Genomic DNA, 9377 nt, shown 5'->3' with positions numbered 1-9377 from the left:
CAGACAGAACCTGCAAATGGATCCAATTAAGTTTTTAGTCATAAGCTCTTGATGATACTATTCATTGTTTAAATGTGTATAAAATCCACAAAGGAACGTTTTATTTTATAAAGTTAAAGCTCTATATTCTGATTTAGTCATCCCAGTCTACAGTAGACAACTCCAGCTCTGCATCAATGGACGGTCTAGGAGACATGGGAAGATGGGGAGATGCTGGTCACTGGAAAAAAAAGGAAACCAATGTTATAAACCCACTTAAACAAGTAAAAGATTATCAATATCCAAAATGGATAATTAAGCCAGAACAATCGTTTCATAATGTTTCTAACTTTAGTAGTCCAACATCATAGTGATGGTGTTTTTAGTCATTGTTTGTATGTCATCCTATGTATTCACCCCACAAGGTGGCAAAAGTGTTCAAAGCATTTAGGCAAGGATAGTAGACTTTTAACTCAACTTGTACATCATTTTCCATCTAAATGCATGTTTTATGTAACTTGTTGTTTGAAATAGCGTTTGACAATAGAGAAAAGATAAGAGCTTGTACATCTGCTATTGTTGAAAACATTTTGAAGTAACATCTCTTGGTACACAAACTTTTCCACGGACAAAAACAGTTGGGTGGTCCTTGATTACATGACAATTTTTGAGAACCACCTAAAGTGAGTCCAAAATTATAAAAGTATAGCTTTTGGAATCAAATATGAAATCTGATGATGGTGGGTAATATATTATTGTGTTAACAATGGCAGATGTACCAGCTATCTAGACCTGGTTGGAGTCTTGTATCAAGGCTACGTGAACTAATAACTGATTCATGCTGTAACGTAAATTAATAACAAAAACTGCATACCCTGGGTTGGGAGATGGCCATGTTTGTGGTTATTTTGCGGTGCTTCAAGTGACATTCCAGCCACTGGATGTATCTGTACGAGCTTGCAAATCGGCTATTTTCAGTGAACGACAAGGGTGTGCAACTACTGTAAGTGTAAATCACGAGTGATGCACCGATTAATCGACCGAACATCGATATCGGCTAATACTCGCCTTGTTGACTGCCAGTGACTGCCAGTGGCGTTTCTGGCAGTTCTGGCACCCTAGGCACGATAGTAACGCATGCCATGTTTTTAAAGAGGGAGAGTAGTTAGTCCTTGTCCCTTTGTAGTTCATTTATTTTACTGAGATGGTAGGAAAGCTGAGAGGTAAGGTCTGGGAGGAGCACTTTGTAACCCTGTTTAGAAAATAGTTTTAAAAGTAGCATTTTTTTATTAGTATTATTATTTTCAAGGCCACCTCTATACTTGTGTCTAGTTTATTCCTCCTCTTTCCTCTTTCTAAAATGGCCATCTCAAAGCCATCAGGAAAACCAGAGACAGACAGATGCTTTTAAAAATATCTATACAAAAACATAACATACCTCTATACTTTTGACTCCATTCTTCTTATTTCTAAACAGCCCTCCGATGGCTTTTCATTGTAGCAGACCGGCAGAAGATTTAACAGATGCAGTTTACTGTCAACTGGTGTACTGTTGGTGTGGCGGGTGTGGACCCATCGTTCACATCTGCCAGTGCCATATACTGTATATACCGTATACTGTACTATATGGGTTGTGATCCCCGTGCAGGAGGCGCCCTATGCAAATGTCTACGTTGTCTATGCCTATTAACGCCCCAGTTGACTGCTATTGGAGTATCAAATATGATGACATTCACCAATGCCAGTCAGTGGCTGGTGTTTTTCTGTCGTTTCATAAATCTATACGATCACATATTCCGGCAGACCTTTTTTGCTATAGTGGTACCAGCATCGGCTATCGGCCAAAATGTTATTTTAAACATCGGTATCGGCCCAGAGTTTTCCAATCGGTGCATCCCTATAGACGAATCCACAGAAGCGCTGCCTGTAGGCAGCCATAGCTGCGGTGTCACGTTGTCGCGGTGCGGACACCGCAGCTATGGCTGCCTACAGGCAGCGCGTCCGTGGATTCGTGTATAAATCACCCTTAATAGTGACAGAGAGCCACTCAGCAGGAAGCATAAGAGAGAGTAAAAAGGCAATGGAAAAGAGAGAACTGGAGGGAGGGAAAGATAGGCAGAAAAGGATTGATAAATGGAGGGATAATTGGACTGAATGCTGTATAGAGATAAAAGGATGGAGGAGGTTTTAAATGATGAAAAGTATACAGAATCAGATTTGCATGCTATGGCTCAACAGATGAAGAGGAACAGATTTCAGGAGCCTGCAGAGGTCCTCCGGAGCATGTAGCTAATAGAAGATGCTATCGTCCAACAGTGGTGGAAGAAGTGCCCCTACCACATGTAGAAATAATCTGTTACAAGTAAAAGTTCCAGCATTCAAAAATGTACAGTAAACAGTAAAAAAGCATTGGCTTCAAAATGTACTTCAGTTATTTTTTTAAAGCAGATCTACTAGTCCACAGAGCTTGTAGGTCAGCTATTATCGAACAGCTGAAGAATAGAATATGGATTTTGTATTCATAATTAAAATCTGCAAAGTAGCAAAGCAGCAAAGGCTCGGGAGTCGATCTGCTATTTTTACTACTTTTGAAAACTTCACCTAGAACTAGAAAAGGTGCTCCTCGGAGCACAGGTCTCCGCCAGGTCAGGTGTGGGCCAGCATTGTTTGGAATTCGCCAATCAGGATGGAATATGAAAAATAGGACGGATCCGTCTTGATCACTTGACTATAGAGATAATGTGTACCGATTTGCATGATGTTTGGAAAAAGTTGTAGGAGTAATATAAAGAAAAGATGTTTAGCAAAAATCAGCTCCTTAACATAATGCGAATGTGCGTGCAAAGTTTCACCGCAATTGGACGGTGCGTTCATGATTTGCTGCATTTTGTTCAGAACGAGCCACTCCTGCAAACTTTAGATGGCAATCTTAGCCAATCAGGATGGAATATGAAAAATCTAACAGATCCGTCTTGATCACATGACTATAGAGATCATGTGTACCGATTTGCGTGAAATTTGGATAAAATCTTAAGGCGTAATATAAAAAAAAATGTTTTACATAAGTCGGCCTCCTGGCGGCACTATAAATGGCAGAGGTCAAAGGTTTTCCCTTGGCCTCTAGGGAGTGTGCATACAAAGTTTTACACAGATCGGTGCAGTTATAGGTAAGACGCGAATCGGCCTATCATAGCGCCACCATAAGGCTGATTTGAAAATGTTCAAGTGCCGTTTCTTCCTCGGCCTAGTGGGAACGTGCGTGCAAAATTTCACGGAAATCGCACGCTGTGTTCATGATTTGAGGCATTTTGTTCAAAACGAAGCACTCCTGCAAATTTTGGAAGCCAACCTTAGCCAATCAGGATGAAATATGAAAAATCTGAAAGACAAGTTTTGTTTATTGACTATAGAGATACTGTGTACCGATTTGTGTGATGTTTGGACAAAATCTGTAGGAGTACTGTCAATTTTTTCTTTTTGCAAAATCGGCCTCCTGGTGGCGCTATGACAGGCCATGTGAAAGATTTGGGGCAGAGGTTCTGCTCTGCATCCAGGGAGTGTGTGTGCACAGTTTCGCTGCGATCAAGCCAACGGTGCTGGAGATTAGCTGTACACAGACAGAATGACACACACACACACACACGTGGAAGGACGGGCGGACAGAGTGCAAAACATACTCTTCCGCCATGCCTTTTGGCCTGGCGGAGACAATAATGACATGCACAATAGGGATGCCGGGTTAGAAAGTGGTTAAAATTGGGACACATCAGCTGCATAATTTCTGATACCGATGTTGTCGAAAAAGTCAAATAATGGCCGATATATTGGCCATACAGATATATCGGTCCGGCTCTAGTTTTTTATGAAAAGCTACATTTGTTGGTAAATCAAGGCCTCTATGATGATTACGTTAATAAACTGACTCGGAGCAAGTCACATTCCAGTGTGCAGAGTATTTATTTTTACCTACAGTACTATTGACCAGTTTGCCTTGCCTGCACCTGCGCTCACTAGTGGCTGTGCAAGAGCTTTTTTCTTTTATCAAATCAAGGCCTTGGGCCTTGGTTACAAACAAACAAACACCTCCTAAAGCAGCCAGTTAGGATCAAAGCCGTTTAGCATTGGCAGTGTGTGGAGCTCAGGTGTAGACGGGTTCCCTGAGGGCAGGGGTCATGGAAAAGGGTCTTGTAAACATCAGAGAGCCCCACAGCTACACAGATGCACCCACACAGCACAAGGCATTCTCTCTTATTCTGTACAATCTATTTTTCATGAGCAAAGTGCTATTTTTTGTTTATCACTTGAAAGGCATTTCAGTCCACAGATGCAACTTATAGGGATAAACAGCAAGTCAACACAGATATACAGGTGCTGGATATCAGGTTAATACAGATACAATACAGACCAAGCGCTTGCCCGATTGTCTTCAGAATAGAAAATGCCCTTTTATACCTACATTTCTCTCTTTTAATTTAACCAGGAGAAAACCCATTGAGATCTCTTTTCCAAGGGAGATCTGGGTCACATAGAGCAGCGCAATTTAAAAATCAGCAAGAGAGAAACAACACAATAAAAGCTATGAATAAATAAACCGAATTAAAGCATAGCCGATAGAAAGTGAAAACAATTGCAATAGCCCGGCAACTAAAAACATTGACCTTTCATAGACTCTGCCTCCAGCTCTTTCATTCTGGATTTAAAAGCATCTCTAGCGGGATCAACTGATCTAGTTTCAAGACACTTTGTAGATCATTCCAAGCCGAGGGGGCAGAAAACACAAAAGCCCATTTTCCAACTTCCGTATGGGCATTTATTTCTCTCTTACTGAACCACAATTGCTTAGTTTCCACCCTGCTCTCATTCAACACAAGGCTAGGCTAGGTCAATTTTTTCCCCCTCCTGATAAGTCTGGTTTTAGCAAGAAACAAGGAGGGAACTGGTGTGCTCAGCTCAAAATTCTTCAGTAGTGCCTGACCACCAGTAATCGTGGCCAAGCACTCTCCAAAATTAAGAATGGAATCAGACCCAAAAATCTTGGATCGGTAGGGCTCTAGTCTTCAGAGTATGATGGCTGCAGACCCAAATGCAAACAATAGCAAATCAAGTTGTCTCGTCAGCACTTGAAAATAAGTATGCAACACCTTTACTAACACACAGCAGCAGAAGGAAACAGCCCCAGCCCTTCCTCAGCATTTCTGAGAAGAACGGTCGAGACATGTGGGTGTGAACTGTGAAGTCTGGTTTCAGTACATGGCCAGACAGTAGGCTACATCTATGTCATGCATGATCACGATTCACGCCCCAAAAGTGTCAACTTGCCAATGTAGGTTCTGTTGATACCGTAGGCTTTTTATCAGGTTAGTTAAAGGGTCTACACCATGAAAATCACTTTTTGGTTTTTTGTATTTTTTGGGGTCCCCAGTGTCTCTTGTACCCAAAAAATGTTTTTTCTTTTTATTCAGTCATTCCTTCTCATTTCATGGATTTCCAGAATGGGCGTGTCTGAACAGGCGATCTCAGAATGGAAATGTTTATGATGTCACAAACATTAATGATGGCAAACCCAATGTTAAATGCAAAGTGCCCGAATCGCTCCGAAACTTTTTCTACCCCCCCTAAGTGGGGGTCTACGAACAAATACTTCGGGCTCGGATTTTGGCTCCGCCCCCCGGAAGTGGGTGAAACAGGCACCTCAAACACTTGGTGGAATTGTTAAAAAATGTTCAAAGTGTTTTTTTTTCGATTTTGTATTTTTCTTAGATGCTTCTTTTTATGCAGAATTTTTTTTATTTTTTTTTTTTTAATAATTTTTTCTAATATTTCTTTTTATTAACAGACAGAATTGCTCAGTAGCCCCCCCCTGCCCAAGAGGACGTTTTGGTATTGCAGCTGAAAGTGCTGTATAAGCCAGAGACAATTGACTTGGGATGAGTATATCTGAGTGATGATTTAGGCTCAAACCTTTTGAAAAAGGTTTGAGGGACATGCACCATATGATATTAAATATCAAATATATTTTTTAAATTCATGGTGTAGCTCCTTTAATACATAAAGGATGCACTTCTGGTAATGAATAGTCAATGTCCCTCTACTTCTAAATTCTGTTTTTATTCAGTTTGTAAGTTCAATTCAGTTTTTAAGTACATTAGGGCACCTTCTCTTCCATAAATCTGTGCATGCCCCTGAATCAATATCAAGCTAGAATACATAGCAGAGAATCTTATATTATTCTAAAATCCAATATCAAGTCAAGAGCCACCTGTTTATGAATGAAAACAAACTAATGAGATCTGACTGTAGTCTATGCTTATAAAAGTAATGGACAGGATGAGTATTTTGTATACATTGCCTTGAAATAAAAAACCACTTTAAACCACTGACTGCATTGTTACAGTCTCAAATATAAAGGCCTAATCAAAAATAAGAAAATACATGTTCCAAATGCATTGATGTCAAGTATGATTGATTATATTAAAATACCAAATCATGCTTATTGTACATGCTCAACAAATCAGACTTTTAAGGCCTAATTAATTCTAATAAAAATAATAATAGGGTTAACTAACTACCCCTCCTGCAGACAAAAATATTTTAAATTGCATTATGCAGTTGACTCAAAACTATTTGGACAGTGTGAACAGAGAGTTAGTTGCCAAATGGAACATCTTATTACATATGCTAGAGGGTCAAACACGAGAAATCTCAGCATAATAAGATATGCAACAGCCTGACAGAAAACACGATGCCCTGCCAAAGAATGGTGTCTCTTAGATTCAGATTAATATAAAACACAACAGTCATAACAGAGCCACATTAATCCTTAAAATCTTCTACAATAATTTGTATAGAAGCAAAGAAAGGTTAAATATCATGCTAAAACATCAAAAACAGCAATGGGCCTACTGTAGGCTACACTGCATAAATAAAGGGTTAGGATGAATCATGGATAACCTGACATTTTGCTTTCAGCCAAGACAAGTGCATTAGCCTAATCAACAACATCTCATATGAAAGTGCAGGTCTTGCACTCACACTGACTGACACAATTTACAATTTAGGCATTTAGCAGACGCTCTTAATCCAGAGAGATTTACAGTAAGCAAGGACAACACAAGGTAATACATCAAATGCATAGAAATAGTCATCTAGGATCATAAGTAAACCAAGAACCTATCATCAGTCTAACAGTAGAATATCCCCCCCAAAAAATCAATAATCTGTACATTTAAACTATACACACTAAAGCAAGCACTATAAGCCAGCAGTTAAATACATGTTTTGCTGTGAACGACTGGGTTCCTAGGGTATGGTTGCTTCGGGTTCATCATGCATACATACTGCATGTTTGAATGCAGAAGTGCATGTTGTTGCACGCGTTTTCTCCTAACGCGGCGGGCATGAATACCACAGAGACCACGTAAGTGCGTGCAGAGAGAAAGCCCATTCGTCAAAGGCTACTGTAGGTTACAGATACACTGGTGGAAAAACTACTCAATTGTTTTACTTAAGTAAAAGTATCAATACTGCAATGTAGAAATACTCTGTTACAAGTAAAAGTCCGGAATTCTAAATTTACTTTGGTAAAAGTACAAAAGTATTGGCATCAAAGTGTATTTCAAGTAGCCTATACCAAAACTGCAGAATGTCCCATTTCGCAAGTTTTCAAATCAAATGTATACACATCTTTTGAAAATAGCAGATCAGCTATTTTCAAATGGCCGAAATGTATAGGCTAAAGTGTATGTTGTTTGTATGTTTTGTAATAATAATCAAAAAATCCACAAAGTAACTAGTAGCCTAAAAGTTTTCAAATAATTGTAGTGGAGTAAAAAAGATTTGCCTCTGAGATGCAGTGTAGTAGAAGTAGGACTAAAATGTTAATACTCCAGTCCAGTAAAGTAAAAAAATACCTCAACAGTAACACTGTACTTGTAAATACAGTACTTGAGTAAATATACTTAGTTACACTTACTTATTACACCACTGGTGAGATACATCTATACACAATGAAGCCACGATGCGAAACAAAACCATTACATGACAACCGACAGCTGCACCAATTAACGCCGAGTGCGCGTCTCTCGACGCAACTTTTGATGAGAGTCAATTTATCCACGTTTGTTTTAGTAAATTCTTAAACCAACTGGTTCTCAAAGTGGGGTCGGCGGTCCCCGCGGGGTCATTGAGGGCATTGCCCCCCCCCCCCCCCCCCCAACAAAATGAGGAAGAAATTAAACGCTTTAACGTTGCTCTATTTAATTTTTTCGGCTATATTCCAAAACATTCGAAACATTTTCGAAAACATTATGACAAATCTTCAATGGGGATCCCTGGTAACAAAATCGAATAATAAGCCTACATAGCAATTTGGGGGTCCCTGACATGAAAATGTTTGAGAACCACCACCGTACGCGGCTATTTATTATACACCAGTGGTTCTCAACCAATGGTCCGGGGACCACCCAGTGCTGTGCATGCAGCTTAATGATGGAGAGTTGGTAACCAAATAAACCCTTATAGAGCTTTAACTCTTGAGTGTAGAATGAAACCAAATGGACCCGTAAGTTTCATTTTACGCTCTCAACAGTTAAATTATTGTTAAACATCTGCATTTCTTAATTAAATCATTGTTATTTTTGATCAACGTTTAATTGCCTGTCATCTCTCCTATGGTTCCAACATCAATGCAGCATGGAATTGTGCACAGAATCTTATCCAACGAATAAACGATTACAAGTCTTGGGAGTCTGAAAGGCTAATTCTCATCAAACGGTGGTCCGTGGCTCAAATGCATGCATAATGGACCTTGATATGAAAAGGGTTGAAAACCAACGTTCTACTCTACACACACACGTTAATTGTAGCCTGCATTAAGCCAGTAAAAGTCGTGATCAGAGACAGAGAGAGATACAGTACCGTGCACTGGAGAGGAGCTGTGCTGTGCAGTGTTGTCTTCCCTTCTGTCACAGTGGTGCTGCTGCTGGGGTGTGTGGGTGTGTGCTAGCCGTGTGCGAATGGAGTGGTGAGAGAGTGAGTGTGTGTGTGTGTGTGTGTGTGTGTGTGTGTGTGTGTGTGCGCGCGCGCAAGCGCGATGATCAGTGTTGCCAGGTTCTTTGAGAGAAACAAGCAACCAGGTCTATGAAAACAAGCCCAAAAGAAAGCCACATGAGCACTTTATTGGCCATTTGAAAATAGCCGTTCTACAAGCTTCGCAAAGCGTTGAGAGCTTGTAGATCTGCTATTTTCAAAATAAAAAAGTGACATATTTGGAATTATTTGAAGGATTTTTTCAGACGGGGGTCTGCAAAGAAATACATTCATTTGGGCGTCCTTGATATGCAAATGTTTGATAATTGCTTTAAACAATCAAATTTAAAAAATTGTAAGCAAGCCCAAAT

Source organism: Gymnoscopelus braueri, assembly GCF_963280865.1.
Source record: "Gymnoscopelus braueri genome assembly, chromosome: 12".
In the NCBI taxonomy this organism is placed as follows: domain Eukaryota; kingdom Metazoa; phylum Chordata; class Actinopteri; order Myctophiformes; family Myctophidae; genus Gymnoscopelus; species Gymnoscopelus braueri.
The sequence above is the reverse complement of the archived record's forward strand: the minus strand, read 5'-3'. Positions refer to the sequence as shown.